The sequence below is a fragment of the Astyanax mexicanus genome, chromosome 4 (assembly GCF_023375975.1).
Source record: "Astyanax mexicanus isolate ESR-SI-001 chromosome 4, AstMex3_surface, whole genome shotgun sequence".
Lineage (NCBI taxonomy): Eukaryota > Metazoa > Chordata > Actinopteri > Characiformes > Acestrorhamphidae > Astyanax > Astyanax mexicanus.
This window is the reverse complement of record NC_064411.1, coordinates 7,970,865-7,992,569: the sequence shown is the minus strand read 5'-3', so window position 1 is coordinate 7,992,569 and position 21,705 is coordinate 7,970,865. Positions and strand designations below refer to the sequence as shown.

At 37.0% G+C, this 21,705-nt stretch overlaps 3 protein-coding genes across 4 annotated transcripts in view; 2 read left to right on the top strand and 1 right to left on the bottom strand.

The window, feature by feature from the left end:
• Positions 1–21,705, bottom strand: part of LOC125801144 (zinc finger protein 585B-like) — a 252,436-nt gene that overhangs the window by 29,655 nt on the left and 201,076 nt on the right. The window lies entirely within an intron of this gene.
• The window catches only part of LOC125801181 (zinc finger protein 585A-like), a 182,959-nt gene that overhangs the window by 106,466 nt on the left and 54,788 nt on the right, over positions 1–21,705 (top strand). Inside the window, exon 1 of one of the 2 annotated variants that reach the window (XM_049477476.1) lies at positions 12,104–12,154. The exons of the other annotated variant lie outside the window; for it this stretch is intronic. The gene's annotated coding sequence lies outside the window, so the exon portion shown is untranslated. Of the gene's footprint in view, positions 1–12,103; positions 12,155–21,705 lie in introns of those variants that run through there. 2 annotated transcript variants of the gene reach the window in all.
• The window catches only part of LOC111196147 (zinc finger protein 239-like), a 99,256-nt gene continuing 89,684 nt past the window's right edge, over positions 12,134–21,705 (top strand). Inside the window, exon 1 of the mRNA XM_049477741.1 lies at positions 12,134–12,154. The gene's annotated coding sequence lies outside the window, so the exon portion shown is untranslated. The remainder of the gene's footprint in view (positions 12,155–21,705) is intronic.

Here is a 21,705-nt window from a genome sequence, read left to right as displayed (position 1 = left end):
ACTGGCTGTATAATTAGATAAGGAACCTAGTTAATTAATATGTTTATGACGTATATTAGGGCGTTGCCTGCTCCTCGCACTGCTTTTCGCGTGCTCTGTGGGCGTGGATGCAGTGATGTCATTGGAAAATCCTTAAAAGTCTTCCGGAGTAGGATACACTGATGTATCCTTCAATGGAAGCCTACTACAGGAGAATTTTAAGCGGCTTCTTTCGTCTCCTACGGTATTCGGACAGGCGGCAAGATGGCGTCACGAAATCAGTTTCCGGGTCACGGAGGAGAGGAGGAGGATCGGTAGGAAAAAGGAGACACTTTTGGGGTTTCTGGACGCAGCCCTCAACAACCACTAAAGACTGAACTGAACTGATCCATCCGTAATCCTGGACACTCTCCACTTTTATTCTCCACCGCTACTCTGTCACTCTCTGACTGAATCTGTTTGGACCTTAAGGCTACCATTGGCTCTGTGGGCTTTGGGGGAGGAGCAACCTACGTGTCTGTGTTTTCATTGGTTTTGGAGCAATTTCTGAGATTTCATATTTTTTTAATTAATAGACCAAACCAAAGCAAAACTCAATCAAACAGTGGATCAAAATACAATATTGAGTGTACCAATTCATGAGGAAAAATTCAAGGAAAACAATCTTAGAATTGAGTCTCAATAAATGTAAATTATGTGTTTTTCTCACAAATAGGTTGGTAACATTCCAGATAATCCTGAAGTAAGAAACAAAGGATGGTCAAAAATAAAACAAAGGGTCATGTTTCTATTTAAACCCTATTAAATAATTGAAAAGATAATACAAACATGGTTAAACCACTGATAACCAAATAAAGCAAAATTATCAAATGCTAGTTAAACTTTGTTGATTCAGACTTGACTGTGTATGAAAATTTAATCAAGGACAGCATCTACACCCATACACTAGAAGTGGCATATTATTTAGTAAATATTCTGTAAAATAACTTTTTATTTAGTTAATGTATATTCTTATTTGTTCTTCTTTGTGAGAAATTCTCTTTGCCTGGCCTGTTGATCAGAATTTATGACGGGTGTGAGAGAGATCAGTTTACACCACAGAATTTCAGCTTACAAGGCTGGGAATGGAATCCAAAGCTTTGAACATTTCTTTTAACTAAATGAGTCTTATTTTCTCAATGCTTTGCAGGAATAACCAAGCATAAACTCTTAAATTGCAGTAACTCTTTGTGGATTGCGTTTCTGTGGATTTTAGAAAGTTGAATTATATAGTATTATAATGGCAGTCGGGTCTTTGTCCTGGTGATGGCACTGTTGGTCCACCTCATTTGGGAGACAATCACAGATGGTGACTATTTAAGGTCGTAGAAGTCCAAAGTTTGACGGTTGTCTGAATTACTGTTTGCTGGAGGAATGTCAAAATATGTACAAGGTTTACCCAACTAGCATTTAGGTCTCTTGAGAGGACTGGAGAGATGAAAAAGTCAAATATGTCATTTGAAATTTAGGTTTGATTTGTGAAAAGACTTATCAAAGGCTTTTATTCTAATTCCAGTGCATCCTGGATGGGGTTTGTGGTATGTGTGTGTTCAGGTGGGGGAAGTTATTAAATTACATTAGGCCACCAAAAATAGGTAAAGTGGGTGTTCCAGCAACAAAATCATTTAGTTCCAAGAATCCTACTCTACTCCCAACAACTATGACATCTAAATGTTAAAGACTATGTTAATCTAATGCTAATCTAATGTCTGGAGCAAGCTCTGGCAATGCCGTAGTTCATACTTGAAAGACATGCCCTTCTTCAGAACTGAACTCTTACTGTAACTACCCTAAAAACTGAGCTCTGTCTCACGAAGAATGTTCTGGAATATCGAACATTCAAGAAAACATAACATGAAATTCAATAAACATCATCCCTGGATAAGATTCATTTTGCTGAACCTGTAAAATCGATTGTTAAATTCAGTTCATGTTTGTTTCTGATGGAACGTGTCCCAAGTGACAGAGTAATACATTAGGTGTAGGATAAGGTGTTCTGTCCGAAAGATTTAGGATTTGCACTTTTAATTGCCGTGAAACAAATTTGGGATAGTTTTCTCTCCTGTGTTACTGCACTTGTGTTTTTGGAGATGATTCTGTTGAGTAAAACTCTTCCCACAGTCTGAGCAGTGATATAGTTTCTCTCCTGTGTGAATGCGCTGGTGATTTTTGAGATTACTCTGTGTAGAAAAACACTTCTCACAGTCTGAGCAGAAATATGGTTTTACTCCTGTGTGAATGCGCTGGTGTATTTTGAGATTACTCTGTGTAGTAAAACTCTTCCCACACTCTGAGCAGTGATACGGTTTCTCTCCTGTGTGAATGCGCTGGTGAATTTTGAGAGTACTCTGTTGAGTAAAACTCTTCCCACAGTCTGAGCAGTAATACGGTTTCTCTCCTGTGTGAATGCGCTGGTGCAGTTTAAGATGACTCTGTTGATTAAATCTCTTCCCACAGTCTGAGCAGTGATACGGTTTCTCTCCTGTGTGAATGCGCTGGTGGTTTTTTAGATCACTCTGTTGAGTAAAACTCTTCCCACAGTCTGAACAGTAATACGGTTTCTCTCCAGTGTGAATGCGCTGGTGATTTTTGAGATTACTCTGTGTAGTAAAACACTTCTCACACTCTGAGCAGTGATAGGGTTTCTCTCCTGTGTGAATGCGCTGGTGACTCTTGAGAGTACACTGTCGATTAAAACTCTTCCCACAGTCTGAACAGTGATACGGTTTCTCTCCTGTGTGAATGCGCTGGTGTGTTTTGAGATTACACTGTCGATTAAAACTCTTCCCACAGTCTGAGCAGTGATACGGTTTCTCTCCTGTGTGAATGAGCTGGTGTTTGAGATTACTCTGTTTAGTAAAACTCTTGACAGAGTGCTGATGTTCCTCCATGATGGGACTTGGTTTCCTCTGTCTGTTAAATGTATCAAACAATTCTTCAGGATGGCTTGTGCTTCACCTCTTTCATAGATTTCAGGAGAAATCCTATAATATTTTAATTTCTGAAAAGAAAAAAAAAGAAATAATTTAGTGTATTAAAATAAAAGCTTGTTAATTAACTGAAGAGAATTACCTAAATCAGTTACACTATATGGGAAATACTCTAAATCCATAGACATTATAATATGAAGTTTAGCTCGTTCTGCAGTAGACTGTCAGCAGGCTGCAGCCGCAAAATATATGTAGCAGAAACTCTGCTGCTGTCCACTACTGAATCCCATGTTTGACAAATACTTTAGTATCTCACTTCACACTGAAATACACTAATCCATACTATTAATACTGTACTATATTGACTTCCCTTTTTGTTCACAATAAAGGTGTCTCGTTTTATCTTATAAATATCTTTATCTGTAATGTCCCAACTTCATCTCCGGAGTCAGAGAGCAGCAGAAGCTGCAAGACCTGCTGCAGTTTTATAGAAGCTAACGTTACCCACAATTTCATTAACTCTAACTAAATGTTACTAAAGCCTGTAAACCAGCTATCTGAACAATATGTATCATGTTTTTTAGTCTTTTTACGTTAGCTCAGCCTAGCTAATGAATTAGCATTTTCCCTGAATTTTCAATTCCACCTTAAATATCATCACTTCTTATTGGTTGACTTGGAAGTGTAGCTACACATTTAGTAAATAAAAGACTGTAGATTTGAAAAGCGATACGACTATTTAAACCCATGAAGTGTTTTTCAGCATTTCACATAGAGATGGGCGATATTACCTAAAACAAAATATTTTTACCTACTAAAAATCAAACTACAAACGGTTCAAAACTATATTTACCTTTATTTTGATTTCACCTAAATTTCTTATATGGAGTTCAAGTGCATCTGGATGGCAAATAATACCATTATAAATAGTGATTATATATATGCCAAAAAATTAAAGGAACACTTAAACACAATATAACTCCAAGTAAATCAAACTTCTTTGAAATGAACTGTCCACACTGATTGACAATCAATTTCAATTAACAAAACATACTCAGCAAAGGAGTCGTTCTGCAGGTGGGGACCACAGACCACTTCAGTACCTATGCTTTCTGGCTGAACTCTCACCCTGCTCCACCCCCCATCCTAATGCTGCCCCCAGCACACACTCATTCATCATCCTGGGAAGGAGAGCAACATAATTTCAGTTGTCTGTATGTCCTGTACATATGCAGTATTGACAATAAAAACTACTTGACTTGGCAGTGGGTCAGTAATGGTGTGGGGAGGCATTTCTTTGGAGGGCCTCACAGACCTCCATGTGTGCTGGTGCAGTGGCCCCTGGTTTCCTCCTAATGCAGGACAATGCTAGACCTCATGTGGCTGGATTGTATCAGCAGTTCCTGCATGATGAAGGATTTGATGCTATGCTCTAGGGCTGCACGATATATTGTTTAAGCATAGACATCAGGATGTGTGATAGTCACATTGCGGACCCTGTGATGTCACGTGGCTATAAAAACAAACACGCCGTTGCAGTGTTTTGTTTTTTTGTTTTCCAATAGTGGACAATTTTTTTATTACTATACTTACAGTCAACTAGTTATTGGTGGTTGTGCAATATAGGTTCATGTAGTGCAGCCAAGGCTTCTGTTTATAAGGTCAATTTTCCCCTTACATTACTTTTATTTGTATACCTTTAAGTCATTTTAAAAGCAATACTTTTGTACTTTTACTTAAGCAAAGGTTTGAGTTGATACTTCAACTAATGCAAAAGTATGTGTAAACCCCAGTATCTATACTTTTACTTGAGTAATGAGTGTGAATACTTTTGACACCCTTGGTTGAGGCATTCTTAGGTTATTAAGCTGTGATTTTAATATCACACTTCTCTATAAGGCAGGGTATCAAAATGGATACCAAAAAGGCAAAGAGCAAAATGTTAACGCGCATAAACACGAAGAGCTCGCGCAGTGCGGTGAAAGCAACCCCGACGGCGCCCTGTCACACACAAACTGAGAGAGAGCACAGAAACACAGATCATTCCAACTGTTCACACACTGCTGCTGCACTGAAATCTCTCAGCCACTTTGAAATATTGTGAACAATATTATACCCTGAAATATCGTGCCATATCACCCACCTTTTTTTTTTCACATTGTTCTCATTTACCGTTATATATCTACTAGAGACTCTAGAGATTATATTTGTTCAGTATCATTTATTTTACTATAATCCTGGATATATGGAGATATTTAGAGTGCATTATTAATATCCTGACATTGTGGATCTTTGACTGTTACAAATCTGATCAAATTGTATTATTTAATATCTCAGTAATGGGTGTGCCATAAATCGTATTAAATAATATATGGCAAATATAAAATTAAAAGTTAATTTTGTTGTAGTAGTGTATTCTTGAAATATATATATTTTTATTTTAGTGTTTTGTCATATTGGCAAGAGCATCGTTATGGTGAAAATACATAACTGGTACCTTTAGCTAGGTAACTAATGTTAGCTACTGGTTTTAAAAAAAATCTGGTAACTTAGGCTAACTAGCTAACGTTAGCTACCGGTTATAAAATGCTTGCAACTTTAGCAAGCTAGCTAAAATTAGCTACCAATTTTTTAAAATGCTGGAATCTTTAGCTATTAAGCAAATTTTAGCTACTCTTGCAACTAGCAAACATTAATTAACGGTAACAAAACGCTTGCAGCTAGCTAACATTAGCTACCAGTTATAACATGCTTGCAACTTTAGCTAAATAGCTAACATTAGCTACCAACTATAAAAATGCTGGTACCCGTTAGCTAGTAAGCGATCATTAGCTACCTGTAACAAGCGCTTGCAACTCAAGCTAGCAAGCTAACATTAGCTACTGATTTAAAAAGATACCTTGGTGTGCACCTGGACGATAGGCTGGACTGGTCAGTGAACACTGATTCCCTCTACAGGAAGGCCCAGAGCAGACTGTACTTCCTCAGAAGGCTTGGGTCCTTTAACATCTGCCAGAAACTCCTGCTGATGTTCTACCAGTCTGTGGTAGCCAGCGTCCTCTTTTACACTGTTGTGTGCTGGGGAGGCAGCATCAGCAAGAGGGACGCTGGACGACTGAACAGGCTGGTGAGGAAAGCTGGTTCTGTGTTGGGACTAGAGCTGGAGTCCTTAACTCCACTGGCGGAGAGGAGAGCCCTCAGCAAGCTGCTGAACATCATGGACAATGTTCACCACCCTCTGCACAGCACCATCACCAGGCAGAGGAGCTCATTCAGCGGCAGACTGCTGTCCCAGTCCTGCTCCACAGACAGACTCCGAAAGTCTTTTGTCCCTCAGGCCATAAGACTTTTCAACTCATCTCAGCACAGCAAACTGAAGACTCTGTGACACCTTTTCTTTCCAGCAATTCTGGCCACACCATGGACATACCCCCATCTATGGTCACACTATCTTGCTGATGCCCATAACACTATTTTTATAGTTCTACCCTATTTTGCACTAGTAGTTCATTCACTAGTTCATTCATCTACTGTTTACGTATTTGCACTGCTAAATTTAAATTATTATATAACTGTGTTTGCACTTTCTGTATGGCTGACATCAGTTATCCTTATCCTTACTTTATGCACATCAACTGGTGTTCACTGTCTATTGTGTTCAACTGCACTACCTCCATTTTACATCACACACACACACTAAAGACTGTACTTTTATAATTTCATTTTATTTTTTATTTTGTTGTATTTATATGTATCATTATTTTTTATCCTTTTGTAACTTTGTGTACTATACACACCTGCTGCTGGATGTCAAGAATTTCCCCTTGGGGATCAATAAAGTATCTATCTATCTATCTATCTATCTATCTATCTAAAAAAAGCTGGTAACTTTAGCTACCTAGCAAACATTAGCTACCTGTTATAAAGCACTTGCAACTTTAGCTAGCAAGCTAACATTAGCTACTGGTTATTAAGCGCCTGCAACTTTAGCTAGCAAGCTAACATTAGCTACTGGTTATTAAGCGCCTGCAACTTTAGCTAGCAAGCTAACATTAGCTACTGGTTATTAAGCGCCTGCAACTTTAGCTAGTAAGCAAGCATTAGATGCAACTTTAGCTAGCTAGCTAAAATTAGCTGCCTGTAATAAAAAACCTTCAAACTTTAGCTTTCAAGCTAACATTAGATACTGATTAAAAAAACGCTGGTAACTTTAGCTACCGAGCTAAAATTAACTATCTGTTATAAAGCGCTTGCAACTTTAGCTAGCTACCTAACATTAGCTACACGGATTAACAAATCCCTGATAACTTTAGCTTGTCAGCTAAGTAACTGGGTTTGAATAAAAATGTAACGTTATTTTATTCTAGGATATTTTGGTAGCCTCACAAAGCTTGATTGTAATGTCTATATTAAGAGTGTTGTTGAGAAATACAGTTTAGCGCTGGTACTTTATGATAATATTCTGACTCAGAACACAATATTTTTTAATGCAAGTAGAATTATATTATATATTTAAAAATAAAATACATTTATTTTAGCCACTGACAGCATGCTTTATACAAGGAGAATAAACAAAACCAGTGGATTTTAGAGGTTTGACTAGAGTTGCTGGGTAAAACAATTTTGCGGTTTATCAATATATTCTGTTTATTCGCCTAGAATAAAAAAGCTGTCAGTAAATTAAATAATGAATTTCTTTATTATGCTACTTTTATTAAACATTGCTTAATATTGTTTGACATATCTATGTATGTTTACCAAAATACTTAAAATACAGATAACACTTGCAATAAGTGTACATCAATTAACTGTGCATTCTTCATTACATGTGATAACTGGAAAACAATATGTACTTTTTTTTCCCTTTTTACCTGAGTGGCATCTGCAGTTAAGACAGAACTGAATAAATAAATCAAAATAATTATCATTAATAAAAAAAAAAAAAAATATATATATATATATATATATATATATATATATATAATAATAGGATTAGCTGATATTCTATAATTCTGCTGGTACAGACAGTGGAGGGAAAACTGAGCCTCGTGTTAGTCTCACTTAACTTCTAACAGAGAAGAGAGAAATAAGCTCATAAACTCTTAACTATTACCTAAATCAGTGAATTCTCTACAAAAACACTTTTAATCTGTCTTATACTCGAATTAATAGCAGCATTTTTAACTTAAAACATGTTTTTAACCACTATTTATTCATAAAACACGGAGCTCAGCACCTACCCGCAGCACAGGAACACACAGACCGCTGCTGAGGTACGGTGGCTCAGAAAGACCAAACGTAGCGTAACTGCAGTTCACCACTAAACAGCAGGGGCCGCCAAAACTTCATTTAACAGCATTAAAGTGCCTCATTTTATAAAGTTCATCTAAAACAAAGGTATTTTATTACTCTGTTACACTTACAACAGTAATAAACGCTGTAAAATCTGTTCTGGTTCTGATCTGCTAACAGTCTGAACCCAGAAGCAGATCCATGCTGAGACTGGACCACTGTGCGTTTGGAGACCCTGATTTTATGACGGATCCAGATCAGATTTAACCCACATTCATCTCAGATCCAGATCAGATTTAACCCACATTTATCTCAGATTTAGTTCAGATTTAACCCACATTTATCTCAGATTTAGTTCAGATTTAACCCACATTTATCTCAGATGTGTCTGTGGGTCAGAGTCAGACTGCTGAGCAGAGCTAGGAGAAGATCCAGTGCTGGTGGTGTAAATGCTGCACATGCTGAAGGTGCTGAAGGTGGTGTTGGTGTAGGAGTGAATGTAGAACAGCGTGTTGAAGAGAGAGAGAGAGAGAGAGAGAGAGAGAGAGAGAGAAACTTCTCACATACCTTCTGTAGTTCAGCTGATCCTGCTCTTCCTTCGGCGCTGCGGGAGGAACAGATCCGTGACTTTCCCGTCAAAATAAAAGTCTGCTTGTAAAAATATAAATTTAAAAAGAAGCGAGGAGAATGTCAGGAATGAGGTGGAAGTTTACTAGAAAAAAACTTGCTATTTTACTGTAATAATAAACAATAAAAAATGTAACAAATGAAAGTAAAAACAAATCCCACTTTAAACCATTACTGTGAATTATAGTTTCCTGCTGGTTCTTACCTGATACTTTTAGTTATAATAATAATAATAATAATAATAATAATAATAATAATAATAATAATAATAATAATAATAATAACACTGCAATAAAGATAAGGAATATAAATACAGGACAATACAGAAGAAAATGAACATTGACATCACTTTTTAAGCAACTTTACATTGTTAAAAAAAAATACACAGTTTAACAACCAGCATCATATATTATAGACAAACTTCTAAAAGCTACCGATTTTTACTATTTGTCTAAAATAAAACATTCTGTCAGTAACTCAAAGAAATGTTTTTCTTTATAATGCTACTTTTATTAAAGAGTTGTGTCCTGATTCAGAATATATTGATAAAGTGTCAGCGCAAAACTGTCTTTTCCAGCAACACTAGTTTTAGTACAATTTCCTACATTTTCTTTTATTATCTATATTATTTTATGTGTTTCAGTTTAAAAAAGCTTTTGATTAGTTTTATACTCATTATTTTCTCAAACTAGTTTATTGTATTTTATTTACAGACTCAAAACTGATTTTTATAAAATTTTAATGGGGCGGTTATTTTGACAGAAAATCTTTTTGGATTCTGGCCAAGTGTTGCTAGAATCACAAAGGTCCTCTCCATGAAGCTCAGCCTCATCCGAGCCCCGCCCACTCCTAAAACTCTCATTTAAAACACTGTATAAGTACTTATCTTGGGTTTTCCTTTAATTTTACAAAGTAGAACAAAGTATTTCACTAAATACACCTAATCTTTTATTAATTATATTTACTAGCATTACTGCTACTGATGCTGGAGTTACACCCAGAGCTCATTTAAAAGGATTAAAACTGCAGTTTATAAGTTTTAACAATTATCTCTGTGGTGATGAAATAGTTATAGTTGTTCTGTTTTTTTCTATATAGTTGTACAATTTTTATTCTATAAAGTATTAAACATTTATAAAATACAAATCCAGTACAAACATTTTATCTAAAATTCATTTAAAATAATATGGTTACATTTTATTTACATTTACCTTCTTGATGTCCTGCAGATTCTTGAAAAGGAGATCGTACTGCAGCAGATCTTGTTTGTTGCTCACCTTGTCTAAAGTCTTTCTATTTATGTATTCTGAAAGCTTTCCATAAATTGAGGTCATTCACACCTACTCCCTGTAAAATCACTCTCTGACATCACAATGGACCATCCTGATTTCTGTATAGAAGGGTACTTCACACTTGTAAAAGCATTTGAATTCATATGCAAATATCAGTTTCAAACTAATTAATTGTAAAATAAATAAGATTTGTTAAAGAGTTTATTTGTTTATAGAATTATAAAAACTTTTTTCAGCTTTTATAATATGAGTCCAGCAAGCATTCTCATTCTACTACAAAATATTAAACTATTTTGGCCAGATTAAATCTGGTTCTGTGTAGAAATATAAAGACAAACACCTCTGGTTGCTTGAGTCACTTAAAACAACCCAACAAATAGCACTTACCAAATTCTACCCAAAGGTCAGAACTATTGTTAAAGTAGAAATTGTGACATTTCTTTTCAACACTTTCTTCAATACAAATATCCATTAGAACTAAGAAATCTTCAGAATTCTTTCAATATGTAAGAGTGTTTTACACCAAGAAACCCTATGTTAACAAGTGATTCTTAATATGCTTAGTTATATTGGTATATAATATAATAAAATCATCTAGTCCATATTTAATTTAAAATTAAATAATAAACTTTGATTACTAAAAAATTGAACCAAATAAGGTGAGCTTTCATTTAATTGATCAATAGTACCATTTTGACTACCCCAAATAGAAGCAGTTACTCCTTGTATTAAATAATCAATGCTTTACTTCACTGTGATGGTCACCATGGATATTCAAACAATTTTGTACTGACAAAATTTACCATGTAAGTTAACACTGTTCAAAAAAAATTAAAACATTTATACAACCTTTTTAACACTGTATGTAATAAATGCCAAAGTTGTACCAGATGGTAAACTTCAAGTGATGGCCCAACTTGTTTTTACCATCCTATTAACAAATAAACTCTTAAACAAAACCTTCTTTATTTTACAATTAATTAGTTTAAAACTGATATTTGAATATGAATTTCTAAATGTTTTTACAAGTGTGAAGTACCCTTCTATACAGAAATCAGGAAGGTCCATTGTGATGTCAGAGAGTGATTTTACAGGAAGGAGCTGCGAATGACCTCAATTTATGGAAAGCTTTCAGAATACATAAATAGTAGGACTTTAGACAAGGTGAGCAACAAACAAGATCTGCTGCAGTAAGATCTCCTTTTCAAGAATCTGCAGGACATCAAGAAGGTAAATGCAAAAAAAAAATTTAATGAAAATTTTTAAATGAAATTTAAATGAGATTTAAAAAGTGGAATCAATTTCACAATTAATACAACGACACTGACCTTTCCATAATAATTAGTGCTATTTGTTGTACAGGAGCAATCAGAGAATCTCTATAGAGGAAAAAACTCTCTGAATCTCAAGCCTCTCAACAGAGTCTGAAATGTATAAAAACATATAAACATTTTTTATTCTATAAAGTATCAAACATTTATAAATTGTTACTTTTAGCAGAATAACAATTTATAAATGTTTGATACTTTTTAGAATAAAACATTTAATCATTTCCTCAAAACAGAACAACTATAACTATTTTGTCATCGCAGAGATAATTATTAAAGCTTTTAAACTGCAGCTCTGTGTGTAACTCCAGCATCAGTAGCAGTAATGCGAGTAAATCTACTGAATAAAAACATTAGTTTTAGAAAATGGAAATATAGAGGTACGTTTTCTTTCCTATTTTAGTGAAATACTTTGGTCTACTTTGTAAAATGAAAGGAAAACTCCAGAGAAGTAGTTATACAGTGTTTTAAATTAGAGTTTTAGCTGTTTAGCTCCATTCAGCTCCATGCATTGAGGACTCCCTCGCGGGCTCCCTCTAGCGGTGGTGGGTATAATGTGATATAGCGGGGGAGGGGGCGGGGCTCTACATAACCCGGATGAGGCTGAGCTGGGGGGGTCTGTAGCTGGAGCGCCGGAGGAAGAGCAGGATCAGCTGAACTACAGAAGGTATGGAGAAGTTTCTCTCTCTCTCCTGTTGGAGGTTGGTTGATGTGTTGTAACAGTAAAAAGGTCATTATTTTTCTGTGATTCTATTTTGAACTACAATTCCCTGCATCAACAAGAGAACTGCGTGTTTTTATTTATTAATTGTCCCTCCGCGCCCCCCGTAGCTCCAGAGGAGCTTGAATGCAGCGCAGGAGGTAAACAGAGCTGAGGAGCTCCGTGAAAAAGTGCAGTTTTAAGCAAATATAAGTATTTTTGAGAAAAGATACTGGGAAAATGAGCTCTTATATCAGTTCTAGTCACTCTTCTGTGCATTTTTAGCGGGTATTGAAGCATATTTTGCCTAATAATTAATTATTTCTGCCCTCGGTTTATCAGCTCTGAGGTACAGCCGTTTCAGCACCAAAACACTACATGTGACTGAGCCTGAAAATGTGTGTTCATGTGCTGTATTTACTTCTGTTTCATGTTTTATAGTTAAAAGGATACAGTAACTGTATAGAGATAGCCCGACTCTCCAAGCCCGGTGAACAGTGCTGCTAATGCTGCAGGTTAGCTAGTTATAACCAATAAATTAAAGCTAGGTTAGCTAGTTATAACTAATAAATTAAAGCTAGGTTAGCTAGTTATAACCAATAAATTAAAGCTAGGTTACCTAGTTATAACTAATAAAGTAAAGCTAGGTTAACTAGTTATAACTTGTAAATTAAAGCTAGGTTAACTAGTTATAACTTGTAAATTAAAGCTAGGTTAACTAGTTATAACTTGTAAATTAAAGCTAGGTTAACTAGTTATAACTTATAAATTAAAGCTAGGTTACCTAGTTATAACTAATAAATTAAAGCTAGGTTACCTAGTTATAACTTATAAATTAAATCTAGGTTACCTAGTTATAACTTATAATTTAAAGGTAGGTTAGCTAGTTATAAATTATTAATTTAAGCTAGATTAGCTAGTTATTACTTATCAAAAGTGCTGCTAATGCTTTATAATTTTTTTAAAGAACTAATGTTTCCAGAATTATATATTTATATAGTTACATAATGTTCACCAGGCTTTTTAGAGTCGGGTTAGCAGCACTGGTCACCGGGCTTGGAAAGTCGGGCTAGCCCCAGCTAGCTAGCATTAGCGAGCTAAGCTAATGATGGCTAAAACCTTAACACTCGATATTAGTGATGTACCCCTCTATACAGTTGCTGTATCCTTTTAACAAAACTGCTCTTGTTAATAAACATCCCTCTTCAACCCTTTTTTTCTAGATCGTTCGTGGTTAAATGTGGTAAGAGCTGAAGATATGTGCTCCACACCATTGTTGAGTGTGGACTTACTTCTACCTCCTCCCATCACAGGCTCACTTTCAATTAGAAATGGCAGCCACGTGAAAAGAGCCTATAGGCCTTTTTAGTTGTGCCATTTTGAAGTCGTGACATTGTTTATTTCCATATTTGGGGTTCCATGTCTGAACTGTTTTTGTAAATGGCAAAAATGAACGGGCTTTCCAAAAACTCACCTCTATCACATTTTGTGCTAAATTCACGTTTAGGATTCTGCACGTTTAAATCTGTGCACATTTTCCTTCTGAACATCAATGGATCCTCTGAATTACGAGATCGTTTAAGTGTCGTAATTAGAATAATGCTAGAGTTTAGCTAATGCTACAGCGCACTGAACTGACCTCACAGCACAGCAGCACAGAATGTGAGGGGACTATCAGAGATATGACACTGGCTGTACGGTCAGATCACGATTTGGATTATTCTTCTTGTTCACAGAGGATCATTCAAAGTATCTAAATATCTTCAAATCAAATCAAAGTATTCAAACAGGTGAAAACTCTCTCAGTCTGGTGATGTTGAGCAGTGTAGTCTGTGTTATGCTGTCCGTACAACTACATGACTACAGTACTTTTAACAGACTAAAGTCTGACTCTTCCCATCTGAAGACAAATCAGACTTTTTACACAAATACTTTTTTTTTCTCACAGGCTTTTTACACACAGGCTTTTTACTTTGTTCTGAAGAGGGAGAACATAACATGATCTCATTTGTAGAAAGTAAAAACATGAGAGAGGGTTCACTGCTTTTAATATTACATGCTCAGAAAAAAGAAAAACACTATATGTGAAATGTTAAAGTTATTATTCACTAAACGTATAGCTACATTTCCACAACAACTGATAAGAAGTGATGATATTTAAGGTGGAATGGAAACTTCAGGGAAAATGTTAATTCATAAGCTAGAGTGAGCTAATGGACAATGACTAAAAACAAGATACATTTTGTTCAGATAGCTGGTTGATAAAATTGTGGGTAACATTAGCTTCTGTAAAACTGCAGCAGGTCTTGGAGCTGCTGCTCTGAATCTGCTGGTGTAGAGCTTATGCTGCTCTCTGGCTCTGCTGATGAAGTTGGGCTTTAAACCGATGCTGTGATATGCCACCGTGTCCACTATATTGACTTAGTAAACAAATCAGTTAAGCCATTGATGTGGAGCTGTTTCTCTGGGTAAAAATCACAATAACATTTACATTTCTCACCAAATTTTCATTTGTGTTTTTTATATTTAAAGGATTTTGATCTACATATACCAAAAAAAAAAAAAAAAAAAAAAACATGTCTTGAACTCAGGAGTGCCCATCACTGAACCTAATGTGGTGGAAAATAATGAACTGTTATCAGGAGTTGTAAAAAAAAAAATCAGGTTTGGTTAATATGTATGGGATCTTTTATAAATTAGTGTAAAGGAAAAGGCTTTGGACAGCATTGGTCACGTGATCAATGTAGAACGAATCAAGCATCGGCACTGTGATTCAATGTAATGCGTGTTGTTTTTTCGGCACATGTGTTACGACCTGGTCTAGGTCAGCCCGTAACATAGAAAAAAGAGGCCACCATGCCCTCCTGGTTCCCCAACCACACATACTCCTGTTACTCAAAATGTTTAGTTTATTTAACAAATTGTAAAGAATACAAGGCTTAGGTCAAAGGGGAGGCAACAATTAGGGATGAAATAAAAAATAATAAACAAAACAAAACTAATTTAAAGATTGAGAAAACTAACTTACCTAACGAAGAAAAGAAAATGAAATACAAATCTCTAACCTAACTCCCTAATTAAACAAACCAAGAGAAAGCATAGAAAAATAAACTCTTTCTCCCACTGGGAGAACTTGTAAGAATAAGCTTATTTTCTCCCCACAGAGAGACCAGACCAAAGAACCAAAGAACATGATTTTACCATCAGCTTAGTTCTAACACTTTAACCGGCTACAAACTTTGCATAGACCATGCAGCAGGGAACCAGGAACACACAGGAGCCATGTTGGAAGCCAAGCACCACCCTCGCACTTCCTGTTCCTGTTCCCTTTTATGGTTGGTTCCCCCTCGTGGTGACCAACCAGTTTGGTTAAATGACATCACGCAGTAACCTGCAGTAGGAAGGCACACTCAAACAGAAAGAAAAAAAAAACAATAATCAGCAATTATGACCTATAGGGTTGTAACACATGCCTCAAAGCTTAAGATTTAGGGGTAACATCACTATTTATTTCTTTATTTATTTCTTTAAGTTCTCAGTTTCTAGTGAGACCAGAACAGAATCAAGACTGTCTGAACAGTGGGCAGTCCTTATAAAGGCACTAAACAGGTGGCTAGAGGACCACCAGCACCCCCCCTTTTATGGTAATATGAAGATGTCCCAATAGTTTTGTCTGTATAGTGTAACTGATTTAGGCAGTTCTCTTCAGTTTATTGACCTGCTTTTTATTATTCAATGGCATTTTTCTTTGTGTTTTTCAGAAATGAAAATGTTCTCCTAAAATTCATCACCAACAAACAGGATATTTATCAAAGAGCAGTGTTAAACTGCTGAAAGAGGTGAAGCACAAGCTGTCCTGAAGAATCTCCAGAACACGCAGAAATTGTTTGATACATTTAACAGACAAATAAAGCCAAGTCCCGACATGGAGAAACATCAAAACTCTGTCAAGAGTTTTACTAAACAGAGTACTCTCAAAAATCACCAGCGCATTCACACAGGAGAGAAACCGTATCACTGCTCAGACTGTGGAAAGAGTTTTACTCAACAGAGTCATTTCAAAACACACCAGCACATTCACACAGGAGAGAAACTGTATCACTGCTCAGACTGTGGAAAGAGATTTACTCAACAGAGTAATCTAAAAAAACACCAACGCATTCACACAGGAGAGAAACCGTATCACTGCTCAGACTGTGGGAAGAGTTTTAATCAAGGCAGTCATCTCCAAATACACCAGCGCATTCACACAGGAGAAAAAACATATCACTGCTCAGACTGTGGGAAGAGATTTATTGAACAGAGTACTCTCAAACGACACCAGCGCATTCACACAGGAGAGAAACCGTATTACTGCACAGACTGTGGGAAGAGTTTTAATAGACTGGGGACTCTAAAACTGCATCAGCGCATTCACACAGGAGAGAAACCGTATCACTGCTCCGAGTGTGGTATGAGTTTTACTCAACAGAGTAATCTCAAAAAACACCAGCGCATTCACACAGGAGAGAAACCGTATTACTGCTCAGACTGTGGTATGAGTTTTACTCAACAGATTCAACTAAAACTGCATCAGCGCATTCACACAGGAGAGAAACCGTATTACTGCTCAGACTGTGGGAAAAGTTTTAATCAACAGAGTACTTTCCAAATACATCAGCGTATTCACACAGGAGAGAAACCGTATTACTGCTCAGACTGTGGGAGGAATTTTAATCATCAGAGTAATCTCAAAAACCACCAGCGCATTCACACAGGAGAGAAACCGCATCATTGCTCAGACTGTGGGAAGAGTTTTACTACACAGAGTAAACTCAAAAATCACCAGCGCATTCACACAGGAGAGAAACCGTATTACTGCTCAGACTGTGGGAAGAGTTTTACTACACAGAGTAAACTCAAAAATCACCAGCGCATTCACACAGGAGAAAAACCGTATCACTGCTCAGACTGTGGGAAGAGTTTTAATCAACAGAGTCATTTCAAAACACACCAGCGCATTCACACAGGAGAGAAACCGTATCACTGCTCAGACTGTGGGAAGAGTTTCACTACACAGAGTAATCTCAAACGACACCAGCGAATTCACACAGGAGAGAAAACTATGGCACATTTGTCCCACAGCAATTAAAAGTGCAAATCGTAAATCTTTCAGACAGAACACCTTATCCTACACAAATGTTTCACTCTGTCACTTGGGACATGTCCACCAAAAACAAACATGAACTAAATTTAATCATGGATTTTACAGGTTCAGCAAAATGAATCTTATCCAGGGATGATGTTTATTGAATTCCATGTTGTGTTTTCTCGTATGTTTAATATTCCAGGACATTCTTTGTGAGACAGAGTTCAGTTCTGAAGAAGGAGAGGTATTTTGGGTTTGAGTGATGGACACTGAGAGCTCCCAAAAGTGAGACCCAGAGCCACAGAGAGACGACACTGTGCCGGGTACTGCCGTGTTGACTGGAGGAGCATCCAGACCCCGCAGAGAGGCCAACAAAATCCTTTCCAGAGGTTAAATAAAACGGTCAGCCGTAGTTCCCATACTGAAATCAACCCCCTCCAGGCTTGTGTAGCGCAGTGAGGTTGTGGGCTCATTCACTCCCTCTGATGGTGTTCTCATTTGTCTATGGTTCACTCCGATTAAAAATCTGTTACCATAGAAGGATATAGATGGATATTTGGTTGTTGTATTACTCAAGTTTTATACTCGCTTATCTTTTTCTTATTGAATATTATATCTTGCTTAAGGTTTTTTAATCTACAAATTTACTAAGAATATCCAAATCAAGTAGTTTTTTAATTGTTTTTATCTACTACAAACTATTATCTTTGTATTGCTTCACCTCTATATTTACTCATCTGTGTGTTTTAATAAACGGCTTTTATATTGCAGATCTGTAATCTCATTGTGTTTTCTCAACATATGTTTGACATGAAACCTATTGGCCTGAAATTGTCTTATGTTGTTATTTGTTAAATACTCAAAGGCACCCAACGGAGAAATCCAGTGTGAAATGCATTTGTGTTGAAGTGAAACATAATAGTCACTTTCAGATTGAAATTCAGAGATATATTTTTTAATGGTTCAGGCTTAAAAGGGTTAAATATACAATTACTTCCAAAGGTAGAGTAACATGTGTTTAACTTGTATTCATATGTTTATAACGTTTTTTTATTGTGAATGCTTGTGGGTTGTGTTGTTTCATTTTTTTGAAAAGCATAGTCATTCACCAACTACACTTAATTACCAAATTCTACATTTGAGATATTGACCATTATTATTAGTAGCTAGCCTTGCTAAATATCCAAACACAGCATTTGCAATTTTACTGACCAAATGAATGAAAAGATGGCAGTGAAAAAACGATGAATGAAAAGATGGCGGCGAGCAGTAGTGCAGCGGCCTCTCACGCTCCTAGCGAACACCCTATTTTGAGCTGTTTTTATGCCGGTTCTGAACCCAACTTCACGTGCCCCACGCGTGAGAGTTATAGCAGAACTGAACTTTTGAGGATTAAGAACAGTTTGGTCAGTAAAACAGCAACTATGGACAATAATACATGAGCTTCACTGGAAAGACTACAGCTCCTCCGCGCTCTCTGACCACTCAGAGACTCATGTCTATCATGCTGGTCCCCACATACCATCCCCCGCTGCGACGCTCCAAACCCACACAAAAGACCATTACTGTGTGGCCCAGTGACGGAGACGCTGTGCTGCAGGACTGCTTCGACTGCACAGACTAGAGTTTATCTCCTCTAGAGACAGGTTGTTGGTTCTGCACCAGTCTATCAGCCACTGCACCTCCTCTCTGAATGTCTGACTCGTCGTTCTTGCTGACGAGGCCAACTACAGTTGTGTCATCAGCGAACTTGACGATGTGGTTCGAGCTGTAGTATGCAGTACAGTCATGAGTCAGCAGAGTGAACAGCAGTGGGCTAAGCACACAGCCCTGGGGGGCGCAGGTGCTGTTTCCAATCCTGACTGATTGTGGTTTCTCAGTCAGGAAGTCCAAAACCCATTTACAGAGAGAGGAGCTCAGGCCCAGCAAGCTCAGTTTTCCGATCAGGTGCTAAGGGATGATGGTGTTGAATGCTGAACTGAAGTCGATGAACAGCAATCGAACATAGCAGTCTTTGTTGTCCAGGTGGGTGAGAGCCAGGTGGAGCGCAGTAGACATGGCATCATCTGTTGATCTGTTCGGACGATGCGCAAACTGCAGAGGGTCCAGTGAGAAGGTCATTGAAACTGGACAACAAGCTGTTAACTGGAGTCTCCAGACGTTATCATATTGATCAATTCTGTCCAATCACATGTCAATTGCATAAATGTATAACTGCTTGGATAAAGTCTGAAGGGTTCTCTCTCTTCCTCGACTGGCTTTAGTTTATTTCTCTCTTTTTCTCTTTCTCTCTCTCTCTTTCTTTCTCTCTGGGTTGTGAATGTGTTGATCTATCAAGATTTTAGTACAATATGTGTTGACTCGATGAAATACTTTGTCTTTTCTATTATATATCCATTGGCGTAGGAACCGGGGGGATGGGGGGGACATGTCTCACCCAATATTAGAAACAGGTGGTTTTGTCCCCCCCAAAAATGATATCGTTTCACTCAGATCAGCTGTAATTTTTATGAGGAGACAGACCGGACCAATCACAGAGCCGGTTCAGGTATTAAGTCCCGCCTCTCAGTAGAAACAGCCAATCAGCTTGCTGGTTTTGCGGCACGTGGCGGCAGTGTGCTGTTGGGGAAGCCCCTCCCCCTCACTGTGAGATTTAGCAGCGAGATCGGGACATGCAGCCGCTTCAGCTGATCTTAAAACAGATCTGGATATACAGAGATTTTTCTAAAAGAAAGGTAACGGTAGGCTAACCACTTAAACTGTGATGATATGTTTCTGATAGCTGGTTAAAACACACGTCTTTGAATCAGCACACAGATCAAAACCCACTGTGATTAATAAACTGCAGCTGTGTTAGTGAGTTACTTAGACTTTGGAATTAGCTAGATTGGGAGTCAAGGTTAAAGAAAAAAACAGCTATATATGTAATGTTCAACTTGACCTGTACCTGATCAGATAATCACTATTTCACTATTAATTTAGGATTACAGGACTTACTCTAAGCTATAATGAACGAAAATACATTTAGCTAACTAGTTATCTAGAAGCTGGATGTAGTGGATAGCCAGAATGTAGTACAGTACTTTATGTTAGTAGTTTAAAGCAGTTTCTTAACCCTGAGCACTGCCCTTAAAATTAAATTGTGTGTTTTCCAGCGGATTTAACTGATCAGCTAATAAACATTTCTTTATTGAGTTTACCTGTTCAAATCCATTAGCTCCCTCTAGACCCTAAATCAATCATTATGTATATCCAGCAGTGTATTAGACACATCATACCACCACTTACTTTATTAAATGCCTTTAAAGCAGAGGAAGCTCTAGAATATGCAGAACAGTGTTAATATGCAGTAGAATATGTAAGAACAGGGCTGAGAAACAGTGCTGTAACCTGTGAGAGATTCTGTCAACAACAAATTGTACTTTTATTAAGTTTTCTTAGGTTCTAAACTGTCTCACTCCTTAACCCCCCTTTTTCCCTATACACTCCTAACCTTTTGCCCCTCACCCTTATCTCTCACATCTCTCCTTTGTTTAACATTAGTTGATAGAGACACCCCCAATGATGACACCCCCCACATACTCCTCCATAAACCCTTACCCTTTCTCCCCCTGCTGTGTTCAAAGCAGTTTCTCCTGTATGTAAAGTCCTGCTAAAATGTCTTAGTAGCTCAGTCTAGTTCAGACACAGACAGTAACAGACAGACAAGTCACATGGACTAGTCAGGCGGACACAGAGGGAGCAACGACCAACTAAGCTGTGCCCGTGTAGATTTTCTGTCTGCACGAGAATAAACTCAAGTCATCTCTCAAGCTGTCTCCTGATTCCTGATTCTGACTCCTGATTCCTGAAAGCCGAATTTCTAACACCTGACTTCTGTTCATTTGTAGTTCACAGTAAGACCACATGTCCTGACGTTTATAAAAATCTCTATGAAACGTAAAGTTACATTCTTTTACATAAAAGGACAACATCTTAAGAAGAGCTCTTAGTAGAAAAAAGCGCAGGAGAAAATGTAAATATATGACAGAATTATAATGCCAATTTATAGTAATAAGAATAATAATAAAAAACAATAAACAAATCTATTATTATAAATATTAGGTGATAACTGATCATTTTTGTCATATGTATATAATTCAGACATTGTATGCATAATTTTTAACAGTAACTGTAACGTGGAGTAACATGTTTAGGTTGTAAAATCACCTCATAATAATAATGTACTTTATATTAGTCATTAATTAGTAATTTCCACAAATGTTGTTCTAGGAAACTGTAGGGTGGGCTTGGGTTCATATTGGCAAATGTGTCCCCCCCAATATCAAGCCCGCTCCTACGCCCTTGAGATTCTTAAATGTCTTTCACCTGTTATCAATGTTGAGCAGAG